Below are 26,414 nucleotides of genomic sequence, written 5' to 3' on the forward strand. Positions count from 1 at the left end.
CGTCTTTCTCTTACTTTCCACCTTTCCTGTCTCCTTCTCTCTTCTATTTACCTCCTTCTTCTTGGCGGCAAGGGTTAACCCTGTGTGGCTATCCAACCTTGGGTACACCACATTTGGTTATGGTAGCGGCGTACGACTGGCGTCGTGCAGACTTGCATGCAAGCTCTGCCGCGTCCCCTCGTTGGGCTCCGTTTTGGGCGGTCGGCGCTGTTGCCGGTCAATGGTGATGACTGGACGGCGCGCACTATACCTTCACTTATGCTTGGGCCATGCTCTCCGCTGTTCACGTTTCGTTTGACGCTGATAGTACGTCGACTTTCATTTTGAGTCAAATTCATTTCAAGTCGATACGTCTTGCAAGCTCACCGCCTACAATTCGTAAATGGCAATATGTGCCAGAAAGTAATTAATTAAGAAGTTCATTAGTGGTTTTTGTTAATGAGTTTATTATGTGTTTCGATTTCTTGTAGTAATGTCCCCCTCTTCAAATAATCGAGCTCAAGGAGAAGAATCATCCCGTCTGCCACAGGCGACATTTAAAGATTCTTGAGGACTTAGGAAGAATACGTGTATATTATGAACAGACTGTAAAATACAAACCGCACGAATAGAAATAGGTATTTAACTTGTTTTCGCATTTCCTGGCACATGCCTACAGCTCCTGTATAACAGAATACATTGAATGATTTCCAAATAAACAGAAAATTCAGGTGTGAGTCAGTGCTCCTGTAGTGTCTTTCTTGCATATTTACGTTGCTACTAGCTTCTCAAAACCAACTATTGTTCACGATTTGCTTTTAATTCACGAAGATATTGTAGGAAAATGTTTATTGTCCTGATTTTATTTTCTGCTTTCTATATAGCTGGAAACAGTAGCAAAATTCTTCTGCAGGGAGAAGTTGTTGCTCTCACAGATGATGAGTGCCAAGCATCATTACGAAGAACGAGACATCCCATGAGGCGAGACACCCTGCATCCTGGTACCGCAATTTGTGCTTCCGGCGAAAAGCAGCACTCCTGTCTGGTAAGCACAGTTTACCGTTGCTTTAGGAAGTCAAGGTCATGTACAGAGTGTTTATCCAATGGATTACTCTTTAGTTAGTTAGCTGCGTTGAGGGTAGGCCGCCTTATAACTGATAGTGGCTTTTCTTGGCTGCGCTTTTGGGGTTGGGCATTTGCGCGTATTTTGCCCTAGAGAAAATGCACTTATCCTCACGGGAGAGCTGTTTATCCTGAAGCCGCTCCGCACACATTTCGACGGACCGCAAAAGCAGGCGATGAGCGGGCGGATATAGAGGCTTTAATCTAACCGAGTGGCGGGGGCGCGTTCATTGTCCAACGCCAATAATTGGCTACGAGGGCACATCATGGCAACATTCGGTAAGCTCGCACGCTCTTAGACCCGAGCAGCTAAATGAGCTAAAAGGGTGTTAGGGGAATATCTCGACAGATTCAGCGATCGGCCAGGTAGAACCGAAAAAATAACGCATGAAATAGAGCTGACATCAACCGAACCTGTCAGATCAAAGGCTTACAGGGTGTCTCCAAGACAGAGAAATTGAGGAGGCAGAGATACAGCGCATGCTAGAGTTGCGAGTTATTGAGCCCGTTAAGTGTGACTACACGTCACCGCTAATACTGGTAGAAACCCCTAACAAGGACCCTCGTCCGTGTGTTGACTACAGGGAGTTAAATGCCATCACTAGGGATCAGCTGTACCCGATACCCAACATTGACGAAGAAATCGAAAGAGTTAGCGCTGCTAAATACATTTCAACTATAGATCTCGTGCGGGGGTACAGGCAAGTTCCCCTTTCGGAAAGTTCCAGCCGCTATGCTGCATTCATCTGACCTGTAAGCACTTATGGTCTCTCGCACTCAGCTTCGGGCTGAAGAACGCGCCGTTTAGCTTCTCTAAATTAATGGATATTGTCCTAAAAGACTTGCAGTACTTCACCTTGCCATATCTTGATGATATCGCAATTTTTCCGACAGCTGGGAACAACACGTATCGCACCTCAAACGGGAGTTCTCATGGTTGAGGGACGCCAGCTTAACGATGAAGGCTGAAAAGTGTAGATTTGGCTGTTCGCAGGTTACTTATCTGGGTCATGTTGTCGGCCAGGGCACGAGACAGCCGGCCGAGCTGAAAATAGCTACGATTGGAGAATTTTCTCAGCCGCGCACGAAAACAAACCTTCGTAAATTTTTGGGACTTGTGGGGTACTATCAACGGTACATTCCGAATTACTCGCAAATGCCAAGTCCATTAACGGATACCTACCAAAAGGGAGCAGCCAGTAGCGTACACTGGAATAAGGCCAAAGAGACCGCTTTCCAAAGTTTGAAAACGCTATTGGTTTCTCCTCCTGTGCTTCGCGCGCCAGACTACACAAAGGAATTCATAGTTCAATGCGACGCAAGCGACAGAGGTATGGGCATGGTACTTAGTCAGGTCGGCGACGATAACGAGGAGCATCCTATCCTCTATGCCCGCCGTAAACTAACTGTAAGAGAGGAAGTCTACAGCGCTTCAGAGAAGGAATGCGCTTGGTTAGTTTGGGCCGCCCAAAGTTGTCGTGTTACTTGTAGTATGGAGCGAGGTTCATCTTCGAGACCGACCACTGTCCTCCAACGTGGCTCAATCAAATGTCACACAAAATGGCGGCTTACTCCGATGGAGCCTCACTCTCCAAGAGTACAACTTCTCCGTTAGATATAAGAAGGGAAAGTTGCATAGCAATGCGGATGGTTTGAGCAGGCTTATTTGAATTCTTCTTTTAAGGGTCCCGTCTAAATTTTGGAGTTACTATTGTTAATTGTGTTAAGCCAAGAAGATCCCCTCTCATTTAGCAGGATTCCCTCCATGATTGCTGAATTTGTCAGCACGAAATCGCTTCAAAAATTGGCATAGCGTAATGCAGCAGTTTTTGTTTCTGCAATTATGTTTTCTTTGGAGCCTAGCGGGTCTAAAGTGAGATCCAGGGTATATTATCTCGGCGCAGAGCCGTGCTGTGGGGTTTGTTTTGCAGCTGCCTGTCCTTGTTGGATGTTTGGGGCGGTGGCATCATTACACAAGTGGTTGCTGCGAGCCAAGGGATCACCCCTGGCCACCAGCCGCTCTCTTTCAGCACAGCGGTTGTCAGTGCTGGACAGTCGAGATATTCCGGGCCATGGAGGCGCTGTTAAGAACGGTAGCCGAGGTTCAAGTTTTGTCAGCCAGGTGCGAGAGCAGCGTCAACTTTTCCTAGAAAGCCACCCTCTGGCCAAACGGCGTCATTAAGTCTACTGTGGGCGGAGGACAATGCAGCGCATCCGCGACTCTGCGTCGCCGAATTGCCGAGATGAGTTCGACGAACCAGGCTTTGTGATTGAACACGCCACCGCCGATCTGGTCTGCTGCGAGCGGGGGAGTCCCCGAGGGAACGTATTTGGCGGCAACGTCCCACGCGCCTTTCAAGACGCAAGACAATAGAGAACCGGGGGCCACAGTGCGGGGCAAGCTCGGGAAATAAGATGCGCCTTTCCTGACGTAAGCCGCGAGTTCTGCGAAGACCGCCTGACCTCGGTGGGGACTGTGAACCTGTGCGGAATTGTGTGTGTGTAAGCCCTCCCGCAAAAAGGCGGCTCGTCTACGATGGCTGGTAAAATGTTTCCCTCACCTAGGGATCAAGGGATGACCGAGTGTTTATAAACCGCTGTTGTGCTACTGCTCAGTGTACTTTCTCTTGCAGTCATGCTAGACTGATGAACTGCAACGTCCTTATGTAGATGCTGTAAATAAACCCATATTCCTCGTTCTGGATGAGAAGCAGTCCTTCCCTTCAACAACGTCCTCATGCGTGGATAAGTTGGACGACGGCTTGGGCCAGCTACCACCTAATTCATGCCCGACTCCATTCTTGACAACTGGTTACGAGCAGAGGGATTGACCTCCCAATCCTTACACCACCAGAGTTACGTGCGAAGCTGGGCTACGTACCGAGCTGCCTGCTACAGCCGAGTGGATGGGGCGCGTTCACTGTCCAACGCCAATCATTGGCCACGGGGACACATCTTGGTGCCGTCTGATGCCGGCCACCCGACTTAAGTGCGAAACTGGGCCACGTACCAAGCTACCTGCTACTAACCGAGCGGAGGGGGCGCGTTCGTTGTCGAACGCCAATCACTGGCCACGAGGACACACCTTGGCCCAGTCAGCCGCCAGCCACCCGAGTTACGTGCGAAACTGGGCCACGTGGCGAGGTGCCTCCTACTCAACGAGTGGCGGGGGCGCGTTCGTTGTCGAACTTCAATCATTGGCCACAAGGACACATCTTGGCCCCGTCTGCCGCGGGCCACCCGAGTTACGTGCGAAACTGGGCCACGTACCGAGCTGCCTGCTACTACCCGAGTGGCGATGGGTGTTCTTTGTCGAATGCGAATCATTGGCCACGAGGACACATCCTGGCACCGTCTGCGGCCAACCCCCCGAGTTACGTGCGAAACTGGGTCATGCACCGAGATTCCTGCTAAGGAGAGGATGGGAGCTACGTTTTCCGTAATAATGGACACGCAATTTCAGCCGTTCGTAGAGAATATTCTTACACCATATGGTATTTTGTGTCGATACAACTATTTTGCACGCTATTTGGAGAAAGACGCTGTGCATTTCCGCCCCATTTTTGAATCCTTGGGGTGTATGCGGCCTGCATGGCAGATGTATCATGAGGAAGTGGACAGACAGGCCTTTCCGGCACCTCACCTCTCGCTAAAATCCGGCGGATCCCCTTTAAAGCAAGAAAGTATCTGGACAATATCACGGGACTTGGGCCTCAATTGTGGCGTATTTAGGAAGCAGAAATCTGGTCGCCGAATAAACGCTCCTGGTGACTAACGATGTGAAAGCTTAATTGAAGTTACAGAACACATACGGGTTTCTTGGTCACACTTTTACTCCTAAACGCCAGTGAACTTTTAATTGAGTTATCAGCGATAAGCTTTGCGTTCTCTTTAATAGGCTACCTGGCTTGGCGAGTTTTTGGAAATCTCTTCGCTATTACTGATGACTTGATTTGTGTTAATTGTCCGCGGTATTTCATGAGTGAGTTAATCATAGTAGAGAACGAGTAGAAGTAGCGCTTGTTGTTGTTATGTGCTGTCGGGTCGCTGTCCACTCTTGCCGACACCACGAATTAGTGCCATGATCTTGCAAATGGTGCAAACTTGCTTGCACCATGAGCTTGCAAATGCCATGCGCAGGCCCACCCAAGCCCTGCCCGTTGGTTTCAAACCTAGCTCGTACGCGACCTGGATGGGCGTGATTCGGCCTGAGAGCCCTTGAGCAGAAACAAAACATGGTCCAGTTTTGGGTGATTGTGAAGGTACCAGCTGCAGACAGAGCATTTTTGTCGAGAGTCTTGACTGTGTCAGGATTTCCAATGGCGCTGTCGTGGACAAATGAAGAGGTGAAACAAAAAGACAAGTTGTATTTTCGGTTCGTATTGGTCGTGAATTAATGCGTGCCATGAACGTCCATACTATATTTGCGAAGTAGTAGCACAGTAACATAAAGCGAAAGCATAAGTGACCACTCATACTGACATCGCTATAACCACTTAGTCTGAATACTCCACAACAAAGAATCATAGCAACGTACAATGCCAGGACTCGAGCCAGTAATCTTGGCGGGAAACTTATAGCTTTGTAAAATATAAATTTGTAACGCACAAGGGTAACGCCTGTGTGGAGCCACATGCGTTTCACGTGCAACAATCCTTTCTCATTGCTTCATTCGGCTTCATTCTAATGGCGTCTGCATTTCTGTCAGCAAATTAGGCGCTGTGTTTCCTAATATGAGTGAACTTGGACTGTCGCTGATTTTGTTGCAACATGTAGGGTGTTAAGCACAATGCATTTACAGCACAGTCTCTCCGAAAATGCAGCGTGGAGCCGGACGTCGTGATGCCACCAACACGAATGGCGGCAACATAATCACGTACTTGGTCACTCATTTAACATTATTTTTTTACCGCGTGTACCAATTTGTCGCGTTGCTGTCATCGACACCATTTGAGCGATGACCTTGTTTATAAAAATAAAACATGAAGAAATAGCGAGTTACAGGTGAACGGGTTTGTGGACCAATGGGCTCAGCGGGTGAGCGGAGAAGCCACTGCGCATGAGCGGTTAGGAGGCGGGCCGATCGTTCGCTTGTCCCCTCTCCCGAGTGGAGGACATGCAGCGGTCCTTGTGTTTTAGCGGAATAAACATGGCGACCACCGCTAGCGTGCGCAGCAGTGGCATGTGATCGGCGCCGTCTTCTAAGGCGGCGCGGTCAATATGAAATCATATAGTTACAACAAGCATGTACTTTGTTTATTCCTTGCAGCCTAATAAAAGCAGGCTTGGCTTGTATTCTTTTCACACTAACTCCAACCTTGTTCCAGAGGTGGCGAAAAATGGAGCGACTACTAGACGGACAGTAACTTCGACTTTGTTCGACAGGTGGGGCATCAAAGCGCTCCGCTTGACCGAACGAGGGATCGCTGAGCTAAAACTCCCTCTTTCGTGGTGTGCTTCGCTGCCCTCTCCGCACGCCCGCTCATAGAGCTGGGAAGTAAACCCGCTCAGCTTTAGCTCTCTAATGAGGCACAAAAAGAACCGGCGCGCGCGCATGCACGCATGCGCACAACCACACAACCCGCGCACAGAGTCCACGAAGAAAAGCTGTCGGAGTACTACGGAAAATTCAGTTAGCTTTAGAAACATAACGGCTCCATATTTGGAGGCTGAACCGAACTGGCGATTACGTTACGGTTACATAAGCTGCAGTTGACGGGAAGCACGCAAAGCAGTCAGGGTCTTTGAATGCTATCACGTTGCACTCTTAAAGGCGAAGCTTAAGCGTCCTAAAAATTTTTCCTCAGGATCTTGAGAATGACAGCCCACAAACAAATGTAATTAAAAAAAAAAAGGAAACACCCACAGCGCATATCTGTTATTTTATCTCTTCTCAGATTGAAATATTATAAGTGCGAAAGAATAAGAGAAACCTGAAAATGATGTGATCTTTTTTTTTTGGTTCAGCCATGCACTACCCTTGGCATCGGCCCACGCAAGAGGCCGCGTTTGTGCCTGAAAGCTTGCCTTCGTGCATGGCGGTCGCCGTCATTGTTTCCTAGCAAACATTACGGTTAGATAAGCTGCAGTTTCCTGGGAGCGTGATAAGCAGTCAGAGATTTTTGGAAAAAATTGCGTTTTAATTTTAAAGGCGAATAAGGAATTTTATCCACGACACCGGCACACCAGATAGGTTCCGGACGGGTTGCAGCAAATTTACATGGTAGGCTTAAGTGCCCTCCAGTTTTTTTTATTGTGGTTCCGGTTCGGTTCGGACTAAGGCGCGTTTAGAGATGTCGGTTTGGGTTCGGTCCCAGCCAATTCCACTCTGCAGCAAACTCGCCAGAACTACGTGCGTAGTGTACTGTGTTCAACTTTAGTTTTTAGATTTGTCTTGTACTCTTCCTTTCCTCTTCCCTCCCCTCCTTCCTATCTTCCGTTTCTGTGTTGCTTTCACCTCTCTTCAGAAGAGTAGGCAGGCGTTGTGCCCCTTCCAGTGGCAGTTGCCAGCCTGCTCCTCACTTTCCCTTTCCTGTTAACTGTGTAGAAGTGTTCAAAACAAATAATAATAATGAGAAAGTTAAGTTTCAATTATGGTTTTCGGTTCGAATTCAGTTTGACATCCCACTAGTTCTGCTATGAACTACGGCAGATTATTTTAGTAGCTTGAACTAAAAATGAGGAAATCAAACGGAAACCAGTAGCAAGTTGCATTATGACCCAACATGTGTACCTGCATTTGTGCACGATTATTAAAAAGAATATTATCTGCAACGTTAAAGAAACACCTCATAATTCGAAGAAGTCGTTGAAAATTTATTTATTCTTGTTCTTGCTCTGAAGGGAACTCAAAGAACACCACACTTCGAGGCATACTTCCACTGCTTTCAAAACGACTACATGTTTTTGGAAACGAAAATTGCCTAATGACTCTGCCTTTAGTCATGTCCCCCGGTCTTGGTAAATGTATCCGCTAACACTAAGAACTTCTCTTCCGGCGTGCTCTTGTGGCTGCTTCCCTTGCTTCTTGCAAGGGAAGAGAACCTAGGGAATTTTCTGTAAGGCTTTTCACATTCAAGCATATTTACCATCTCTTCAGCACCATCGCAATGCAAACACCTCTATAACTCGTCGCCGTTTTCTTGTGGTTCTGCGACACCTAATGAAGAGAATAAAGTTATATACCTGCCGGCTCCCTTTTCTATGCCATTAAAGGCATGGCGTCAATTGAACAAGTCCTCAGGTAGTCTATGGAAGCAAGCCCTGTCGAAAACGCCGGTAGAGTTTGTTGAATATGTGTCAGCAGCACAACTACCTCGGGTCCGCAATTTAGCAATTAAGCAGACTAAGGAACTGCGCTACAGACGTAGCTAAGGAATTGTGGGGCCATCTATAGAGAGCGTAACATAATGCATAAAGCCTGTAGGTTGAATATTTTAATAAGTGAAGCAGATTTGTCAGTGCCCGAAGAAGAGACGCCGTTAACATGCACAGTGGGCACCGCGGCGTCGAAGCACAAACAGATAGGCCGTGAACAATCCCGGCCACGGTGGCCGCATTACGATGAGGGAGAACTGATAAAAACACCCGTGTACTTTGATCTAGGTGTACGTTAAAGAACCCCAGGTGGTCCAAATTTGTGGAGTCCCCCACTATAGCGCGCCTCATTTTCAGATCGTGGTTTTGGCACGTAAAGTCACGTAACTTAAATTTTCATTTTAATAGGATGCGAACGCGGCAATTCCCTTCTCCACCTTCAGGCGCCTTGCTCCTGTGGCGATCGCTACCGTCGAAGCGAAAAACAATCTCGCCGATTACGCTCCCGCGTAAAAATTTCAGTTTCAGCGATAGATGCGAGAGAAACGCGTTAGCATTACCTCGTACCGCTTTGAGGCCCCGGATACATGAATTAAACCGCCTGTGCCACATTGCGAAATAATGATCACAAGTGACGGTGGGCCAGATGAGACCACAGTCCGTCGTAATATATATATATCTATCTACCTCTACTATGAGACCGCCCTTGGCACATGTCACACACGCATACTCTTTTTTCCACTTTCACACTCCTAACGCCAAGGCATTAAAAACAAAAGGGAGTCATAGGACCTTAAGTGATTTCACGCATTTCGAGTGTGCTTGTGAGACTGATGACCTGCATTTTCTCTTCTTTGCTGCGACAGGGGGATTCAGGCGGACCGTTAATGCTCATGAACAACGATGGAAGAACACTGCAAGTCGGAGTTGTTTCGTTTGGTCCGCTGTGCCCAATCAAGTCAGAGGGCGTGTACCCTAGTGTTTCTAGCCACATCAAGTGGATTCAAAGTGCCCTCAACCGCCCCACAGAGTGGAGACAGCTCCAGTATAACCGAACGATAGTGAGCATCGCCTAGGAAAAATGAGGTCCTTCCATTGTAACATTGTTGAAAAGTCTACATGGAATCGTCGGCTAATTGGTCAGTTATGTTGAAAATACCAGCGCTAAGACGCCGATAATGCAACCGCACTCCCCCTTCTTACTCCTTGAAAAAATAAAAAGGAAAATGAGCCAATGCTGAAACCCAGTTTAATAATAAATTTGCTTATTCCACACAATACAAGAGCTCGCAGCGCCAAGCAGTGTAGTTTTTTACTGTTCTAATTTAGGAAACGGCAGCGGACCCTCTCGGACGCTACATTGGAGAGCTATGGGTGATCTCGGAGTGGATGGAGTTCAGCAACGACAATTTAAACATCAAGCTTCCCAAAGTGGTTTCTTGGGCGAGTTGTAACCTTTCAGTCATGATGGCGATCTGCGCGCTACGTAAAAAAGCGACAAGAAACCAAGAAGGTAACACGGATGCAGCGCTGTCTTCCAACTAGATTTTTTCTTGGACAACCATAGCCTTATATGCGGGAAAACGAGAACAGGAAACAAAGAAAAAAAAACCTTCAAAGCTTTTAAAATGTGACACAGGAGCTAAGAAACGCGCGGGGGATGGAATCCGCGAATGGTGACGTGACCCGGACACGCCGCGAACGCTCTCCGGTCACGTGGTATGTCGCCGCTTTCACGGCATCTGTCGCTGCCACCTCCCCGGTGTCCATGCCAGTGTTCTGGCACATATACGAGTGTTGATGTTAGCCTCTGCGCTGAAGCGTGCATTCAAATACGAATAGAATAGAATAAGAGACAAAGCCGGCAATATCATTACTAATATGGATGAGATAGTTCAAGTGGCTGAGGAGTTCTATAGATATTCATACAGTACCAGTGGCATCTACGACAATAATGGAAGAGAGAATAGTCTAAAGGTGGAAGGCAGCTGCGGAGGATCAGGTAACAGCAGATTTGTTGAAGGATGGTGGGCAGATTGTTCTAGAGAAACTGGCCACCCTGTATACGCAATGCCTTATGACGTCGAGCGTACCGGAATCTTGGAAGAATGCTAACATAATCCTAATCCATAAGAAAGGGGACGCCAAAGACTTGAAAAATTATAGACCGATCAGCTTACTGTCCGTTGCCTACAAACTATTTACTAAGGTAATAGCAAAATAGAATCGGGAACACCTTAGATTTCTGTCAAGCAAAGGACCAGGCAGGATTCCGTAAAGGCTACTCAACAATAGACCGTATTCACACTATCAATCAGGTGACAGAGAAATGTGCGGAATATAACCAACCCTTATACATAGCTGTCATTGATTACGAGAAAGCGTTTGATTCAGTCGACACCTGAGCAGTCATGCAGGCATTAAGGAATAAGGGTGTAGACGACCGGTATGTACAAATACTGAAAGATATCTATAGTGGCTCCACAGCCACCGTAGTCCTGAATAAAGAAAGCAACAATATCCCCAATAAACAAGGGTGTAAGGCAGGGAGATACAATCTCTTCAATGGTATTCACAGCGTCTTTATAGGAGGTATTCAGAGACCTGGATTGGGAAGAATTGGATATAAGACTTAGTGGAGATTACCTTAGTCACTTGCGATTCGCTGATGATATCGCCTTGCTTAGTAACTCAGGGGACCAATTGCAATGCATGCTCACTGACCTGGAGAGGCAAAGCAGAAGAGTGGGTATAAAAATTAATCTGCAGAAAACTAAAGTAATGTTTAACAGTCTCGGAAGAGAACAGCAATTTACAATAGGTAGCGAGGCACTGGAAGTGGTAAGGGAATACATCTACTTAGGGCATTTAGTGAAGGCGGATCCGGATCATGAGACGGAAATAATCAGAAGAATAAGAATGGGCTGGGCTGAGTTTGGCAGGCATTCTCAGATCATGAACAGCAGGTTGCCATCATCCCTCAAGAGAAAAGTGTATAATAGCTGCGTCTTACCAGTACTCACCTACGGGGCAGAAATTTGGAAGCTTATGAAAAGGGTTCTACTTAAATTGAGGACGACGCAACGAGCTATGGAAAGAAGAATGATGGGTGTCATGTTAAGGGGTAAGAAAAGAGCAGATTGGGTGAGGGAACAAACGTGAGTTAATGATATCTTAGTTGAGATCAAGAAAAAGAAATGGGCATGGGCAGGACATGTAATGAGGAGGGAAGATTACCGATGGTCATTAAGGTTTACCGACTGGATTCCAAGGGAAGGGAAGCGCAGCAAGGGGCGGCAGAAAGTTAGGAGGGCGGATGAGATTAAGAAGTTTGCAGGGAGGACATGGCCACAATTAGTACATGACCGGGGTTGTTGGAGAAGTATGGGAGAGGCCTTTGCCCTGCAGTGGGTGTAACCAGGATGATGATGATGATGATGATGATGATGATGATAATATCTGCAGTGCAGTTGACCTTTAAAAGCTAGAAGCTCCATGTGGGCAATATAAATATATACCGTACTAGTGGTGCTCAGGCCACTGTATGCATTGTGGTGTTTTATGCGCGCAGCTATAAAAGCACGAACCTTGTGGCGTTTTCGCTCACAGCGCGCACACCAGCAACGGAAAGCCGAACGCTGTCCTGGCTCCACCGCATAGCCAATTGTGCAGCTAGGTGCACTGACTGACTGAAAAACTTTATTGTTCGAAGTATTTACAGGGAACGTGTAGAGCAGTCCTTAAGGGGCCGTTCCTTATAAAGTCTAGGTGGGCACCTCATTACAGGAGCCCATTGGCTGTAGCTGCGGCTTGGGCACGGCCGACCAGGGCCTTCTGGCTCGCGAGGTCGGAGCAGCCGAGCAGGGCCGCCTCCTCGTCCTCCCGGGTAGGGTTGGATATAGGGGGAAGGTGAGGGGTTAATTGGCATGCCCACACCATGTGGAAAATGTTGGAAGATTTTTCCTCACAGTGCGGGCACTTCCCTGTGCACGCAGGGTCGAAATGTCTTTGGACTGCCGGGCACAACAGTGATTTAGTATAGAGGCGAAGGAGTAAACGCTCCTCCGCCTACGTAAGGCCCTTACAGGGCTTAGGAAAGATTACATGGCCGTAGTGGTAGTGTTGTGTGATTTCCTTCAAGGTAAATGCCGGATTGAGGTCGGAGTCCGCAGCGACGGGAGGCGAGGGCGATGCCCAGAGAGTGAGCGCGCGGGAAGCCGCGTCGGCCGATTCGTTGCCCTCGAGAACCCCGTGCGCGGGAGTTAATATTATCGTGCGGGATGCGGGGACCCCAAGATAATTGGGGTCCCCGCATCCCTTTCGATGTTTCTGCAGGCCCCTCGCAAGTCGCTAATAATGACCCGCGAGTCCTGATCTGCGGCGGCGAGCGCGATGGCCACCTCTTCCACATGTGTTATGTCTTGTGCTTTGAACGTAATGCCGTACACCGTGGTGTTTTGGTGTACGACTGCGGCCGTATACCAAACCCTATGGTGTGGGCCGGAGGCGTCCACGTAGAATACTCCGTGCTTGTTCCCATAGTGACGTGCCAATGCTTCCACCCGCTCGAGGAGCCGGCCACTATGGTCGTCTCGTGTCATGTTGACCGGAAAAGGGCGCATGGCAGGGCGTATCTTCAAATTTCCGGGATGCGCACGCGCTCTTCCGTCAGTGTTCGATGGTGGATGTGTAGTCGGGCAAGGAGGCGGCGACCCGACGGCGTCTTTGAGAGTCTTGTGTAGTGGTTCGTCAAGTGTGCTTCTCGGAGTTCCGCGAAGGTGTTGACCATTCCCAGGCTGACGAGGCGCTGGTTGGATATGTTGATCGGGAGGTCGAGAGCACGTTTGTTAATTTTACGGAGAATCACCTCGAGGGCGTTCCCGTCAAACCTGCGAAGGGAGAGGTAAGGAGTCGAGTAGAACACTCGACTTGTTAAGCCACAAAGCGCCTATGCACCGTAACCCCCCGCGTTTATTGGAAACCCGGCGAACTATGCGGCCCACCTGGTCCCCCACCTAGCGCCGTTTGGCCAGTGTTGTGTCGACTCAGCGGTGTTTACGAATAAAGAGACCCAGTACTCTGCTCTGTTCGTGTTCTGTGATGGGTCTATTTGGTAGGGACAGTTCGATTTTGGTAGTGCACTTCGGCGAGGGGCGAATGTGCGGAAATTGCGATTTGGCCGGGGAGCATTGAAGGCTGCAGCGGCGGGCGTAGGCATCCACGATCTCCGCCGCTTGCTGCAGGTTGGCTTCAATGTCTCCTACCGATCCGTGTTTAGCCCAGATAGTGATGTCGTCTGCATACACCGCGTGCTCTATGCCTTCTACATTCCCCAGCTGAGCCGGGAGTTTTAGCATTGCCAAATTGAATAGTAGGGGTATGAGGACCGCGCCCTGCGGGGTACGTCTGTTGCCTAATTGGTAGGGGCCGTGTTCTTCATCTTGTATCCGGATGTACGATTGCCGGTCGGAGAGAAATGCTTAACGTATTGAAATGCGTTGTGTCCACAGTTGGTTTGGGAGAGGTGTCAGAATTATGTCATGTGTGACATTGTCGAAAGCCCCCTGCAAATCGAGGGCGAGTACTGCCCTGTCATTGAGGGGGTATTGGACGGGATTTAAAATTTCACGGTCTAGTTGAAGCAGAACATCTTGCGCGGACCGGTGCGGGCGGAACCCGAGCATGGCGTCTGCGAAGACGTTTTGGTTTTCCAGAAACTCGGACAGCCTATCTCGTACCACAGTCTCCATCAGCTTTCCCGCTCAAGACGTGAGGGAGCTGGGGCGGAGGTTGTCCGTGGTTATGGCTGTTCCGGCTTTCGGAAAGAAAGTGACCAGGGCGGTCTTCCATTCGATTGGGAGGGGTGCATACCTCGGAACCTGCATACGAGTACGCTGGCCCTTGGGGATCCTGTTGTTATACAGAGGCATTGATCGCGTAGTTTGCATGCTAATTTTGAGATGTCTCCATCGAAGCTATGGATAGCCCGTTGGAAATGTTGTTTTGTCTCGGCTCTGGTTTGAGTCGGATCGATCAAGGCACGAAAGAGACGCCAGGTGCACCGGCTAGACATTTGTCTAGCGGTCGTGTTGCATCGGTCCACCAAATTAGAGTCGGCGAGCTCGGCCGCGTACTCTGCTTCTCGTTGGGTGAGCTCGGCGATGCGAATTTTGAGCTTCCGATTGTGTTTTTGGCGGCGCCACCTACGGACGAGGCTGTGCCGCGCCTCGCATAGGTGCAGGAGGTGGTTGTCTACATGCGGCGTGGCCTCCGATAGTTGAACTTGAGTTTCCGTCGAACGAAGGTGTGCAACCAATTCTTGTTACCACGCGTGAAAACGTTGTTCGAGGATAGGGGCCGAATTAGTGTAGTTTTGCCGGAACGTGGTCCAGTCGGGTAGGCGGGCTGGGGCGTGGGATCTTGCCAATGGTTTAATTCTGATGGACGTGTTGAGTATGCAGTGGTCACTGCCGAGGGTTTCCTCGGTGTTGGCCCATTCTGCGTGTCTAATGTTTTTGGTGAAAGTAAGGTCCGGACACGTGTCCCGAGTCACGGAGTTACTCACCCGCGTTGGATGTGCAGGGTCGGTGTGAAAGGTCAGGCCCAGCGTGGACGCAAGTTTCGCTAGCTTGCGGCCGCGCTTTTCTTCCCGCACGTACCCCCAGAGTGTGCTGTGAGCGTTTAAATCACACACGATCACCAGTGGGTCCCTGCCCACAGCCTTCAGGGCGCGACTGAAGAGGGCTGCGAAAGTTACAAATCTGAGCTCGGGAGAACATTAAATGTTGAGTATATGTAATGGTGCGTTTTGTTTCTTAAGCGGAAGAATGGTGACCATCACAAAGAATAATCAGTATTGAGTTACAAATCAACCTGGTTGGCTGTATAATTTTTGTGCACGCAGATACAGGAAGATGGGTCCTGCTGGAACGTGGTATAATTTGTAAGGGTGGCACTGCTCCCAGGCTCTTGGAGGGCAACCACCGCGGGGAGTGAAGCGAATGTTGACAGGAAAAGCCGGAGGTCCGCCCGCTTGGTGCGGTAGCGGAATCCCCGGCAGTTCCATTGGGTAAATTTGATGGGGATGGCTGAATTGGTACGGGGAGAGCGCCTAATTTGAGGGCTGTCCGCCATGGTCATTGATGGGAAAGGCCGATTGCAGGGACGCTGCTCCGGAGTCAGCACTCCCGGGGAGGAGAGCATCCTCCATTCCGTAGAGCGAGCAGCTGTCATTGTCTTCTTCTGCAGTGTCTATGGTGCGGCACGACGCTTTCGGACAGCGGCCAGACACGTCATCGATAAGACAGCCGGTTCTTCGGATGCCACGCGAGGATTGCGCGATGTGCTGTGCGACGATTGTCGGTATGTTTTCAGTTATTTTGGCGATGGCGGAGGTGATTGCCGCGGAAATTTAACTTTCTAGGGTGTTGAAACGGGCGTCCATGCGGGCCTCTAGACGGGCCTCAAGTGCAGCTCCGCGCTCAGTGCTGCATTCGGTGCCGCGGGCTGACTCTCCATAGCCTCAGTTGCGGGGGTAGAGGGGGGTGTGGTAGTTTGCTTTGAATGCGATTCCAGGAGCGTAATTTTCTTGAGCAGCATCTCAATTTGGCCCTCGAGAGCTGTTATCTTGGCTAGCTCGGCACTGCGTGCCGCAGGGTGGAGGAGGTAGGGAAAGAGGAGGCAGCCTTGCCCGTACCGCTCACCTGCGTTCCATGTTTGACGGCGTTGGCCCAGGCCTCGCCTCGTGGTGGCGACGTCGACACCTTTCCAGTGCCGCCGTGTGGGGGCGGTTGCGTCGGCGGTCACCTGCCGGCTCTTCCGGTAGGTACGTGGCGCCGGCTTCTCGGTGTTGCTGGTGTTGCTGTCGTCCCGGCTCGGTGACTGACCGGGGAGGCCAAGATGGCGGCTCTTCTTCTCGGCCGCCATTTTCCTCTTTGTCCCGCCTTTCAGGGCGGCCATCTTGTGTGTGCGGAATTTTGCCGCACACTCCCACGAGTTTGTGGCGTGTCCACCGCCACAAACAGAGCACCGCGGAACACAATCGTGAGGGGCCCGCACCCCCTCCACAAGCGGCGCTTGTTGCCCGCAGAAACCGCACGTGTTCTGCTGCGTGTTAGAACAAGCATCCACTCGGTGGCCGACAGCCCCTCACAGGCCGCAGGCTGAAATCGTGCGGTAGTAGGTTTGCACTGGGATGAGCATGTTCTCATAGTGCACAAAATGCGGTTTCTCCCTCCCGGCGAAGGTTACCCGAGCTTTGTTAGAGGAGCCGAATTTCCTCACTTCGACAATGGTGCCTGCTCTCCATTGCACCTGCTCTCGGAGCGATTCAGTGATGTCAGAGTTGCTGACGACGATGACGCCGTGGCAGATATCGCGTCCGTCTTGCCCAAGGTATCCGTGGAGCGGAATCGCCCCACGCTCGGCATTGATTGAGATGTACCCGAGGAGCCGATCTGCCGCGGCCGGGTTCGGGGTGTGGATCAATATCAGGTTTTGTTCACGGGACGGAAGAACCGTAACGGACCTTGCCACCTCAGGCGCGAGGTAGGCCGTAATGGCGGCACTGTTGCGGTTCTCCGAAAAGGCTTGGTGCAGCGACATATGCTCGCGTGGCTTGAGCACGACTACGAAGTCGTCAGGGCCCGGTTTTGGAAATGGCCTAGGCTTCCGTTGGTAAGGGCCTTGCTTTTGCTTCCCGCAGCGCGCGAGGCGGGAGGATGCGTCTTGCCGGCCGGTGTGCCGGAGGCCGGGATGGCGGTGGGCGCCGCCGTCTTGCTTGAACGAGCGAGCGACGCGCGACAGCTTCATTGAGAGATTGGTGCCGAAATGTCGGAATAGGAGCGGAGTTTTGATCTTCTGATGTTGAAACCGTCATCTAGGCCATGGCGTCGGGATCGTAACCCCTCAGGAATGACGCGGGAGCTGCCATTTTATCTCGGGAGACCGGTTCCACGCCGCCGGGCGTCGGCGTCGCCGTGTGGCCTAACCGCGTCGCCCACGTAGGCGTGTGTACTTCGGTCGTAAAATCTTGAAAAGTGGTCCCACCTGGTGAACATTAGTATCCACGTGGCCCAGATGGTTTGCTGCGTCGATTAACGTTGGTCTTGTCGGGGTGCAGAGGATTGAGCCGTGACTCCAGCCGAAAATCGACGGAGCCGATACACCACACGTCTTACGCAGTCGCCCGCTAGCAGCGTCTCCCCGAGACCTATAATCATGCATACACAGGTCAAGCGCTTTGTACCCTGACACCACATCTGTTACAACGACGGCAGTATATAATTGCTATTGAAGTAACATGAAGTGAAAGATGAAAGTTTGCGGGCAGTGCCACTAAGCGCGGGCAAAGCTAGGCTGCAGTAGAACAGCAGCCGGCACCCTCTATCGCTGCACACGTCTGCCGAGGCCTGTGTAGCTTCACTGGCCGAGCTGAACAGCTATGTGACGGTGACGTACCACACAGAGACCTCAACCAACGACTTATTAAGCATTATCGTACAATTAGAATGAATTTGGGGTGTTCTGTCACCTGGAATTCCGTTTCCTAAATTACATTACAGCAAAGCTGTTAAGGGGAAGTTTACTCAGTATCGCGTCCATGTGTAGAAAAAGAACAATCGTGATCAGCGATGGCTCCAGCATCTTCGTCTTCCATAGCCGACTTGATGGCGCCCCTCGGCTCTACCGCGTGAACGCACTCGTGCCACTGCTCCCGCGTACGTTGTCATCAATAATTGCTTGATGAATTAATTAAGAGACACAAGGAAAACCAATAATTGAGAAAGATGTTAATGAACTGTCTGGATTCACCCAGGAATAAACGCCGGGGCCGCACGTTACAGATTCGTTGGTTAACCATCTGTATGGAGTGCTTCGGCTGATAGTTTTCTCTATGCAGTACACTGCCAGCATTGCTTGCTTCTGAAGCTGTTGATAATTCTTGATATTTGACACCTTGAAATGCCATGCCCGAGTAATGCCTGTCTCGCTTTCAATACACACCCATGGCCATGCCTAAAATATTTCGTCAACGTGAAACATCCGTAGACTGGTGGTACCATTATTAGAGTTCTCGGACGATCCCACCGCTGTTACCAGTTGTAGGAGCTGTCGGACGATCTGGCCGCTGCCACCATTTGTAAGATTTGGAAGTCGTAGAGAGGAACTTGGGAGGAACTAGGTGAACAGGGTTTCCTTGCAGTATTTACATTTGAACATGGGATACATTTACACAGTCTAGCGTGACTCCCAAATGGGGCACACAGCTCACGAGTACATTGACGAGCACAGAGCACGACGACGAGCACACTCTAGCCGCCAACAACAGCTCTTTACATCCACTTCGTGTTCCCTAGATCCCTAGGTGAGGCAAAACGTTCGACGTCATCGCAAACCAGCCGCCTTCTCGCGGGACGTTTTACAAACACACACACGCACACACAGGTTTCAGTGTCCCCTACGCGGGCAGACGACCTCTGCAGCACAGTCGTCATGGTGTCCATTGTCCTGCGTCCCCGTAGCCAGGTGGTCGCGCCCGAACCCAGCCGGCGCCTCTAAATTCCAGAGCTGCCGTAGTCCGCAGTTCTCCAAAGGAAGTTCACGGTTGGTTAGCGCTGTGCTCGCTGGTTATCTGAAGCGCGCCTCCACCGCGGGTGGATCGAAACACGTGCAGCGGGCTGAAATAACTTGCACGTTGCTGCCTCGGCAGGCCATTCCTAACACCATCTACTCAAAAAGTTTGTCAAACTAAAATTTTATGGTAAGCTTGTTTTTATGTGGCAGATGGCATGACAAAGCTCATCGACTGTCAGTGTCCCATGAGTCTCTCGTTTTCCGGCATGACAAATCAGCGTAAGAAGGCTGCGCATTTTTTAAACTATGGGACATTAAAGAAGTCTTTACTTTCTCGTGTTCAGAGCACTTTGACGTCGGTCTTGAAAGGACAGTGACGATCATGCCTGAGAAACAATTGTAATTGTAATTAAAATTGTTAATTAAGAAAATGTTCTAATATTTTTTTGAAGTTTCAGTTTTTGAAATTGGTAATATGTTCGGCTTCGTGCCACCACTAAATGGGGCTTAGATTTAATGCTTACTAATGTTCTTCTTAGATTGCTCTTTAATTTATTTCACATAAGAAAAACACCTGGCACCCATGAACACACATCTTACCGCAGGTGGTGGTGCTGACCGACACTCCCTTCGAGGAGCAGTCGATCTCTGCCTTCAGGCACGCCAGCAACATCGCACTCACTTATAGTGCAATAGGCCAAAGATATCTGGCTGCAAATGGCAGCCACAGTCAATTGCACAAGCTTCCTCCAGCATTGCACACAAAATGGCATAAGTGAGAGGGCACCCAAACCTGCGAAGACAGGTCAGTCAAGGTGCAATCTCCCCGGTTGTACATAGTGACCGATTTGACTCCACTGAGTATGATATTCTTGGCAATCTCAATGCCAAAGCCTCGCATCCCAGACATCAGCACATCAGGACGGGTCATCCGCTGGATGGCCTCATGTCCCAACACATAGCTGCGAGGAAAGGTTGTTGACACGTTTTCCAGTTACAGCAACGGTTGGGTAACCACTAAGGCTTCCACGCGATGTTGTGTTAAGCTCACCATCCGTGCATTCGACCTGCACCTCAAAGTACACAATATACCATAAGCAATACCGCTTTGTACATGCTCTGTCCATGCCCTTGATTTGTGGAAATACGTAAGGAACAATGCCACTATCATTGTTGATATGACAAGTGCACGAACATCTTCACCATTTGCGTGAGCAAAATTTGAAATTTAGATTTCATGTGCAATTCTTCAATTAAGATTTTTTTGTGGTGCAAATGTCGAAATAACTTTAATAGGGTAATTAGAAAGGCACGGTAGTGATCATTTTCCGATCCTGGTAAAACATCGCCTCATACGGAGTGAGGGGACCCGGCGCTACTCAATATATACTAATTGGCAAAGTTTTCGGCACAATTTAAGTAACTCATTGGGCGAAAATCCGAACTTTCAAAGTATTGCAAATATAACGGGGAATATGAATGTCTAAGAGCAGTTAAAAGACGCGCAGAACGGGCTTACCGCCGCAGTGGAAAGCTGGATGACTACAAGATGGTACAGAAAGTTCAGTCAACTTCGCGCAGACGCTTACAAAAATTAGGTGCGAGAAGATGGGGAGAATACAGCGCGTCGCTGTCTCCGTTTACTCCAGTTCCCAGAATACGGTCAGCTGTCCGAACTTTTAGTGGTCCAGTTACCCAGAGCCATCTCATCCCAGCCCTTGCCGCAGCTCGAAGCACTCCGGAAACATCTGTTGTTGGCGAATTCTGTCAACTTATATGCAGACCAGGAATTACGTTTATTTGCCTACAATTTACAAGTTCGACAACACTGGCAGAACAGAAGGTTCGTGCTTGCTTTATGTCACAACATCCTCAACTTGACTGAGAGTTTAGTTTAAATGAATGGAAATGTGCTCTTTCGTCATGCCGTACAAGGACAACCGCAGGCTCAGATGGTGTTACGTATGTGATGCTAAAGGACCTAGGTCCCGTAGGAAGAATGGCTCTTTTGGAGATATTTAATATCTGGATAAGAGATAATCTTCCAGAATCATGGAAATTAGCTCGGGTAATTCCAGTACTAAATCAAGGAAAGACTCCACTTTGTCTTACCTCCTACCAACCCGTCAGTCTCACAAGCTGTTTTTCCAAACAAATGGAGATGATAGACCGTCGACTGCAATGGTGCTGTGAACACACAAATGTGTTTTCCAACTACATGACCGGCCGGTTTTCGATAAAATCAGTGTACAATGGATTCAGTATTAGACATTGCCACATGCGTCGAACATGAACAAAGTTGCGGAAATGTGACAGTAGCAGTATTCCTAGACATTAAAAGAGCATTCGACACTAAGTCACATACTCATCCTTGCTGATATGTTAGAGCTTGGCCTACACGGTCCGACACTGCGATGGGTATCAAATTTCTTGAAAGATAGGAAAATGCTTATGGAAACAATCGAAGGAGAGAGTAATTATCACAGCATCACGCAGGGCGTTCCGCACGGCAGTGTTCTCAGTCCGTTTTCATTCAACTGTGTCATGGCCGCCTTACCACGAAAACTCCCGTCTGGTCTACGGTATTCTCTGTACGCAGGTGACATCTGCATATGGGCCTCTCGATCTCATATACAAGACATTCAAACAACGTTGCAAGAGGGTCTTGATAGCATGGACACCTTTTTAAATGAAAGAGACATGAGTCTGTTATGCGTAAGAATAGCCGTACTTCCTTTCACTAGATGACAGCTGAATAATTTTTAACTTACGTTTAATGGGCAAATTTTGATGTTTGTGAAAGAGCATAAATTTCTTGGAGTTATTTTTGAACGCCAGCTAACATGGGCTTGCCACATCCGCGCAATTCAAAAGCAGATCAATGCAATAATAAACGGACTTCGGAGCCTCGCTGGCATAACGTGGGGGGATCAGTCTCTTCACTACTACAAGTTCATAACGCACTGATAAAACAAAAAATTGCTTACTCGGCACGTATTCTCCATGGTTTATCGCAAACTTCTGAGGAACTTCTTCAACGTTTACTGGCAAGAGGGCTGTGAGTGTGTCTTGGGGTTCCTCAGGCTACCTCGAGTTCTGTAGTAATTGCTGAAGCTCGTGACCCACCATTTCGAGTCATACGAACGGTTGAAATATGCCGACATATTTATCGCATCTTAGCCCAACACGAGAAGCATCCATTAAACCTCGCGCTTACCGAAAAAAACAAAAGCAAGATTAATGAATTTGTACGAGAACATAAAGCATTATTACCAAGATTTGAGTTATGCAAAGTGGATGTTTGTTACCCTCCCTGGATGTTAACATGTCCTAAAATAGAATTATCGGTTGACGGGTTTATATCTAAGAGAGACATGTTCATAGTAGCCGTACAACAGCTGGCACTCTTCCAAATTTACTTTTTATATCCCCATTACATCCATGTTTATACAGATGGTTCGTGTCATAAAAATTCCTGGACTTCAGCATTCATCATTCCACATTTAGGGATAGAGCAAACGTTTAAATTATCCCGAGAGACATCTTCCACCGTGGCAGAACTGTTTGCAATGCTGTGTGCTTTGCTTTTCATAACATCAGAAAAACATTCGCAAGAATGGGTTATCTTTAGCCATTCGCATGCCGCTCTCATATTACTACAGAGCAATAAGAAAGCTTTTTTGACCACTTTGCTATTGTATGAGACCCTCAAAGAATTACAAAAGCAAGCGCAATGAACCACGTAATTGCATTTAAGTGGATACCTGGGAACTGCAATATTCCTGGTAATACTGCAGCGGGCGCAGCTGCGAATCGGGCGCACAATAACGAAGAGACAACCAATCTTCCCCTATTGCGTAGTGAAATCCGTCTGCTCCTGAGACACATTTCTTGTTGCCTCAGCAAAACTACCTGGTTTGATCAGCAAACTAAAAACTCGTAGTTATAGTTTATAGACCCAAGTATAAACTTATCAATGCCGGAAAATCTGAGAGAACAGAAAATTCGAAACATTGGTACACCGCCTGCGTCTTGGTACTGTATTGACGAAACACTTTTTGTACAGGATAAAACATGTCTCTAGACCGCAGTGTTCTTGTGGCCATCCAGACGAAGATGTGCATCATCTTTTTCTCGAATGCACGAAATACGATCCACAAACAAGGGTACTGCAAGCAAATTTATGGATATTAGACAGAAGACCATTCACTCTAAAAAAGATACTTGGCCCATGGCCAACTGCGGGCCATCAAAAAACAGCACTTCTTGCTCTGAAAAAGTTTTTAGAGGACACCAACCTTTTGGGAAAATATTAAGTATCAGATAATCCGAATGCGCTAAATGAGTAACAAACGTTCTTCGTGGTTCATAATGGGTTTATGTGGTGATCGCAACCTTTATGCAATATGTATAATTCTGTTCTGCACTTGCAGTGTATTACATGTGTTGTGTGTTTTGGCTGTTCAAAATATCTGACTTTATATATGCGTACGTGGACTGAACTAATGCACAGAACTTTATGACTCATGTACTGTTGGACTGTACATTCTTTGTTCACCCAGTGTTCCACTGAGTGCCATATTTCGTGTCGCTATTCTCGCTTTTTACGCAAATTTGTTTGCTTTGCCAAGTGACAAGCAGTAGCCGGTGCCACCATAAAGGCGCCAACCTCTCCTAATATTCATTTCAATAAAAAAGGGTAATGGGATAGTCTAGCCTGACTTGACTCTTTCTTCTTGTGTCTTCAAATGAGCTGCCACATTGTTTCATTTTACATTCAGAGTTCATGCATATGCAAAGGCTTAGGACCTGCTTGAAGACCACAAACATGTGCATGGGGGCGAGGACAACAGCTTTCCATGCCTTCTGCAGGGGCTGCAAGTTTGCCTCGTAGCATCATGCCTTCCTAGGAGTTGTTGATTGCAATGAAAGGCTGCTCCTTTGGAATAAGTAAAACAGGAGGGCGACAATCGAACACCACGTGGTATGCCGTGAAACGAACAGCCTTAGTCATCAACGATATCCAGTTGGGCTTGTGCCGTTGTTTATATTGATCGAAAATGTCAACTTGGGAATTTTGTTATGCCCACCTTCATCGGTATTCGCAATGAGTGAGCGTCGTTCCATTGTCTCGTCACTGCGTCGCCATCACGCGTTTGTCACGCCGTTGATGTCAGTATGTGGTGGCCCTATGGTATTCATTACGTCGTCAGGATGACGCTGGTAATCTACTATCTTCAGTCCCGACTACACAAGAACTCCTACTCAAGTCTGTAAGAGAAACAAGCAAGACGCAATTCCCTTGGGTTATGCTAACCCTTGGCTGGTTGCCGGGAGAAATCCAAGATGTAGTGTGGCGCTTCGGCTGGACTGTCTTGCCCACAACGGACCGAATGTGTATATGGTAATATGTACAAAGTGAAAAAATTGTTAACTGTTCAGCACATGAACATAACAAAGAAGAATTGCTGTCCTATCAGGTAGCCAAAACATTTTGGACGCTGATGAACAAGGCATACCACTCATTATTGACTCAAAGGTTTATTAATAAAGGACTGTGCGCATTTAAAGTAATTTCCAGGCTTTTAATTGCGGCTGCGTTGCTTGTCTTATGGGAAAGCAGGGGATTGGCACTTAATCAGGGCAAACCCCAAAAAGAACCATTGCCTGTTGCTCTCAAGAGTGTATAATAAAGACATAGACCATTTGGAGTTAGACCTATTTGTTTTTTGGGGGTGGGGAAGAAGAATTTCTCAAGTGATCGTGCCCTTGCATTGAACTCGCACATTATATGCACCCCGATTGAAGGGCTGTACATAACTTCACGTACACGTTGTTTCTGCTTAGAGATAATAGGGCCACGGAACCCGCCACAGATCTCGAACGTGCGATTCCCATGTGAATTTGTTTTCTGCAATCACGTGTACAATATAGACAGAGCACGCAACAGCGAGCGGCTTCACCTTTGTGCCGCCTGTCGTTTCTACGCGAACGAAGCGACGAGAACACAGCGCTCACACATCGCTCTCTCAGCACACGCCGCACCTTGCCCATTTCGCATATCGCTTTCAAGGTATGGGCCTTTGTCTCTCCTACACACGAAGCAGCGAGAACACAGCGCGCGAAGCTATCAGCAGTCGGCACTTTCCATCTGCGTCGCATATCGCGTTCAAGATACGGTCCGCGTGGCGCATAATGGTTCGACGCGGATGGATAAGGCAATAAAGAGCAATACCAGCTTATAATGATCGGAAGCTGATCAGCGCACCTGGCGCCACCGGCTGCAGTAGTTTACTTGACGCATCAGTTCACCCTGCGCCGCCGTCCGCAGCAGTTCGTGTTGGCGCAGCGTTGTCGTTTATACCGGTCGCAACAAGTTTCGTAACATTGACAATGACACCGGGCTGCGTGGAGCTAAGCAAGTGGTACAATGCTTACGCATACTTAGGCAACTCCCGGATGAGCTCGCGCGTGAATTTTTGTATAATTTCCCATTGTCGACAATGTTCTGTTAAAAATTAAATGTCTTAAATCAAAATTAAGTTTCATATAGATTTGCTAGAATTAAACTTTCCTTTCGAAATGCAACATTGCGACTCTAAGCCACCCTGGAGCATAACCTATGGGAATGTGCGGCTATAGTACACAATAACGGTGATGTAGCCTCAAACTGCTATAGCCTCCGCGTGCGCTGGGAGTCTGCGTTGCTCAGCTCGGACCTGCAGCACCTACTCTAGGCCATCAAGCAAGCCGAGGAAACCGCCAAGGGCCAACAACCCTTGGCCGAAACCAAGGCGGGGTCCAGGCCCACCTCACCAAATCACAGGAGACTCAATAAAGTTATTTAAATGAAGGAATGATATGCAACAAATTTCACTGGAATTGCCTCAAAGAAGTATTTCTGCGCCTTACATGTATTAGAATACGGAAATTCGGAGTTGGACTCAAGCTAGAGTTTCCTCTTCAGACGACCGCGACTCTGCGGGCAGAAGCCTGTTCCTTTACTTGCTGGGCACGTCTCGGCGTCTATGTTGCAGAGAGCTTTGCGTCGGTCGTTCAACCATTGGTGTGAGCAGCAATAAAGTTGATCGCGCCACTCGCGGATTCTGACCTGAGAAACACGCCGGCCTCAAACGTGTACGAAACAGTGGTAGTCAGCCACTAAAACGCCGTCTAATGCGCCGAATCTTCTGCCATGTTAATTTTACGGGGTATGTTCCAACAGCAAGTTTTTTTTTAATTGAACCTAATGCGAACACTCGCAAGAAACGACCGCCGAATACCGGATCGAACATTTTTCTGATTTCTAATAAAGTGATAGGTTGCGTGGACTCCACCTGGTAAAAAATAAATAAATAACAAGGACACTTTTTCTACACTTTTTGATCAATGCACGTAATGTCGTCTACGCCTGCATGTAC

At 48.5% G+C, this 26,414-nt stretch overlaps 1 protein-coding gene and 1 long non-coding RNA gene across 2 annotated transcripts in view; both read left to right on the plus strand.

Annotated features, from left to right (window-relative positions):
- Nucleotides 1-26,414, plus strand: part of LOC126546333 (chymotrypsinogen A-like) — a 128,948-nt gene that overhangs the window by 49,462 nt on the left and 53,072 nt on the right. The window lies entirely within an intron of this gene.
- Nucleotides 870-9,661, plus strand: LOC129380630 (uncharacterized). The gene is made up of 2 exons (XR_008608809.1): nucleotides 870-1,024; nucleotides 9,285-9,661. It is a non-coding gene; the product is annotated as an uncharacterized lncRNA (long non-coding RNA).

This window comes from Dermacentor andersoni, chromosome 10 (assembly GCF_023375885.2).
Source record: "Dermacentor andersoni chromosome 10, qqDerAnde1_hic_scaffold, whole genome shotgun sequence".
NCBI lineage: Eukaryota > Metazoa > Arthropoda > Arachnida > Ixodida > Ixodidae > Dermacentor > Dermacentor andersoni.